Consider the following 4,686-nt stretch of genomic DNA (forward strand, 5'->3'; position numbering starts at 1 on the left):
AACCATGGCACGAGAGTCATCATGGGTGATGTCAGATGGATCTTGGCTGAAAAGAGAGAATAATAAAAGAATGCTTATCTGTGTTTTATTGACATGACAAAGGCATTTGACTATGTGGATCCTAACATTTTATATTTAACATTAAGAAGAATGGAAATCCTAGAACACTTAATTGTGCTCCTTAGAAACACACACCCAGACCTAGACCTAGAAGGTGTTGTCAGAACATGAAACACTGCATGATTTCAAATCAGAAAAGGTGAGCATCAAGGCTGTATCCTTTCTAAAGACTTACTCAATCTGAACGCTGTGCAAATCATTGGAGAAGCAAGATTATAGGAAGAAGATTGTGGCATCATAATTGGAGGAAAACTTAACTACTTGCTATATGCAGATGACACAACTTTGCTTGCTTAAGTAGAAAAGGGAGGACTTAAAACACTTGCTATCGAGAATCAAAGACTACAGTCCTTAATATGAATTACATCTGAATGTCAAGAAAACAAAAATTGGCTGCTTTACAGATGCTGCCACCTCAGCAGCACACTTGCGCACTCCTCTCGCCCCCAGCCATGGCCAGTCCCACCGTGTACTTCAACGCTGCCATCGAAGGCAACTTTAGGCTGTGTCTCCTTTGAGCTGTTTGCAGATAAAGTCCCAAAGACAGCCAAAACTTTCACACTCTGGGTAAAGGATTTGGTTACAAGAGTTCCTGCTTTCACATAATCATGCCTGGGTTTCTGTGCCAGGGTGGTGACTTGAGATGCCATAAAGGTACTGGTGGCAAGTCCATCTGTGGGGAGCTGTTTGATGATGAGAACTTCATCCTGAAGCACAAGGGTCCTGGCATCCTGTCCATGGAAAATGCTGGTCCTAATACAAATGGTTCCCAATCTTTTATCTGTACTGCTAGGACTGAATGGTTGCATTGCAAGCATGTAGTCTTCAACATGGAACTTTGTTGAAACCATGGATTGCTTTGCGTCCAGAAATGGCAAGTCTAGCAAGAAGATCACCATTGCTGACTGTGGACAACTCTAATGTGATCTGTGTTTCAGATTTTCTCTTAATCACCAAATCAACCGTTCCATAAGGCCAGAGATCACCCTGCTCCCTCCAGTGTGCTTGCAGTGTCTTTTCATCTTTACACTCTTGCTACAGTTGTTTGAGCTCCATCTCTTCTTTCTTCCCCTCCAAACTAGACAACATTATGGTCTGTTCTTATTTGGGTTAAAATGTTGATACAGGTTTTCAGGCATAATATCAGTTGTTTTTGTAGTTGATGTTATGTGCCGTCGAGTCGTTTGCGACTCATAGCGACCCTATGTACGACAGCCCTAAACCCTGCTCTATCCTGTGCCAATCGCACTGCCTCTGACACACCCATCCCGATTACCCCAGTCACTGAATCAATCCATCTCATAGAGGGTCTTCCCCTCCTGCGCTGTCCCTCCACCCTCCCAAGCATGATGTCCCTCTTCAAGGATCTGTCCCTCCTTACAGCATGTCCAAAGTATGTCAGACGAAGCCCTAGAATCCTTGCCTTCAAGGAGCAGCCCGGCTTAGCACTCTCCAGGATGAATCTGTTTGTGTTCTTGGCAGTCCAGGGTACATTCAATACTCTTCTCCAGCACCACAGCTCAAAGGCATCAATTCTCCTTCTATCCTCCCTAGTCATTGTCCAACTCTCTGATGGACGCATAGCAAATGATTGCAAAGACCATGGCCTGTATCAGGTGCACCTTAGTCTCCAGAGAGACACTGTTGCTCTTGAGTACTTTAGAGAGGTCCCTAACAGCAGACTTTCCCATCGAAATACATTTTTTTATTTCCTGGCTGCTGGTGCCAAGAGTGTTGACCGCAGAGCAGAGCAAACTGAAGCTGTGAACAATCTCAATCTCTTCGCCATCCATCCTGATGGTACCAATTGGTCCAGTGGTGAGAATCTTTGTCTTCTTGACATTGAGCCTCAGTCCATACTGAAGGCTGCAGTCCTTGACCCTCTGCAGCAAGTGCATGAGGTCCTCCTCAGTAGATCTTCCACCAATCCTGATGCCACACTTCTCCTCATAGAGCCCAGCTTCTTGGATAATCTGCTCTGCATATAGGTTGAAAATGTATGGAGATAGGATGCATCCCTGGCATACACCCTTCCCAATTTTGAACCATGCAGTGTTACCCTGCTCTGTTCTGACGACTGCCTCTTGGTCCAAGTATAGGTTTCGCATTAGCACGATTAAATGTTCTGGGATTCCCATTCTTCTCAGAGTCAGCCACAGTTTGTTATGATCCACACAGGCAAACGCCTTTGCATAGTCAATGAAACACAGATAGACATTCCTCTGGTGTTCCCTGCTTTCAGCTAAGATCCATCTAACAACAGCTACAATATCCCTAGTACCACGACCCATTCTAAACCCAGCCTGGACTTCTGGTAATTCTCTGCTGATGTGCTGTTCCAGTCGTTTTTGGATAGTCTTCAGTAGAATCTTGCTTGCATATGAAATCAATGATATTGTTCTATAGTTTCCACACTCTGTTGGGTCACCCTGCTTTGGAATGGGAACAAATATAGATCTCTTTCAGTCAGTTGGTCAAGTCGTTGTTCTCCAGATTTCTTGGCACAACTTGGTGAGCACATCCAGGGCATCTGTTAGCTGATATATCTCAATTGGTATACCATCTATTCCTGGGGCCTTATTTTTTGCTATTCCCTTCAAAGCAGCTTGAACTTCTTCCTTCATCACCATAGGCTCTTGCTCAAGTGTTATTTATTAAATTCTTCTGTATCTGCCATTTCCTTTCGACACAATACTCAGTATATTCCTTCCATCTCTTTTAATACTTCCAGGATCATTTAATAATCTGCCTAAAGCATCCTTGATTATAGCAACTCTAGGTTTGAATTTTATCTTCAGTTCCTTGAGCTTAAGAAATGCTGAACGAATTTGGCCCTTTTGATTTTCTGACTCTAGTTCCTCGCACATTTCATTGTAATATTTTGCTTTATCATTCTGTGGTGCCTTTTGGAATCCTCTGTTCAGCTAGCCTCTTGAATATTAAAACACTTACTATGCTTACTACATCCCATAGTACTTTTTTTTTCTTTATGAGTTGGTAGGCTGGCAAAAAGACTTAATGTCACTGACTGTATATATCCCTATGGTGTATTTTTTAGTATAATTCTGTTAAAAGCAAGAAACATGAGCTGGAACTTTGAGAATGTATAGCTGCAAAATTGTCAATCCATTTAACAATGTCTTTAAAATTAAATTTTAAAATCGTGCTTTCTGGGAGTGTAATGTGTGTCTGTTGTTCGCCTGTGGGAATGAGTAACCCACATTCCTGACCTATAGCTGTTTCAATGTTAGAATGTACCCTACACAAATTTATTCTAATTAAGTCTTCATGACCAAAAAAAAAAGTCACCACTGAATCAGTAGGCAACCACATTGTGGTACATGGAGAAAAGATTGAAATAATTGCTTTCCTCTCACTTGGATCTACAGTAAACATTCATGGTATAAGTGGTTAAGAAATCAAGACATGTTGCACTGGAGAAATCTACTGTGAAAAACTTCTCCAAAGTGCTAATGAACAACTATGTCTGTTTTAGACTAAGGTGGGACTTATCCCAGCCATGGCCTTTATGACAAATTTATTTCCTTCTGAAAGCTCGACAACAAATAAGGACGACAGAAAAAGAAGCGGTGATTTTGAATGTGGTGTTGTGAAGAGCAGTGACTATTCCAAGTATTACTGAAATCAACTCAAGTCTTTCTTGGAGGAAGTGAACACAGAGTGCTTCTTAGAAGCCATGATGGTGACACTCTGTCTCACATGGTCTGAGCATGCTGTCAGGAGGGGCCATTCTTTGGAAAACGACATCAGAAAGGCACAGGGTCAAAGAAAGAAAGATACCCCAACAAGATTGATTAACACAGAGAATGTAGCAATGGGCTCAGACAGACCAGAAATTGTGAGGATGGTTTGTGTTAGGGCAAGGTTCAGATCTGTCCCTCACAAGGTCCCTGTAAGGAATGATTTGTTGTCACCTGACAGCAGTCATGACCTCAAGGGTATCAGAGATGATGAGGACGGCATAGGACAGGACAGGATTCAGGTCGGTTTTTCTTAGGGTTGCTAGGAGTCCCAAAGCATGTGATTCAAATCAGTCAACTGCTCTGTGGGAGAAGGATGGGCAGTCTTCTCCTGTATGATTAGCTTCCTCTGAGAACCTGCTGGAGAGTCACACATAGGTCTGTTCCTACTCTGCAGTACACAACAACAACAACAACGAATGATACTGGACTAGAAGGCACTTAACAACAACAAATGGAAGGTCATTTATAATCAATAATCAAACCTTGGTTGCTATAGCTAAATGGCCACGGAAGCTGAGCTTGCATCTTAATCTTCAATTAACACACATACTAACACCTCTTGGTTTTTTAATACCAGCCTAATCAGCATCCTTCATGAGGACTGGTGTCAGGATACTCATACCTGGGCACTCACCTGTATTGACCCTCTCAGACTCCAAGGGAAATGTCCAGTAAGATCATCACCCCAGTTTTATTCATATTGTTGAAGGGTTAATTCTCCTAGTTATAATAACTACAAGTTGGACTAACATTGAACCAAGGAGAAACTTACCACACTTTTCACCCTGAGAATAAATGTACC

General features: G+C 42.3%; 1 pseudogene; it reads left to right on the forward strand.

The window, feature by feature from the left end:
- The first annotated feature begins 572 nt into the window (after positions 1–572).
- LOC102851809 lies at positions 573–1,041 on the forward strand (annotated as a pseudogene).
- The last annotated feature ends 3,645 nt before the right edge of the window (positions 1,042–4,686 follow it).

This window comes from Elephantulus edwardii, unplaced genomic scaffold (assembly GCF_000299155.1).
Source record: "Elephantulus edwardii isolate Elephantulus edwardi_28Jun2011 unplaced genomic scaffold, EleEdw1.0 scaffold00324, whole genome shotgun sequence".
Taxonomy (NCBI): Eukaryota; Metazoa; Chordata; class Mammalia; order Macroscelidea; family Macroscelididae; genus Elephantulus; species Elephantulus edwardii.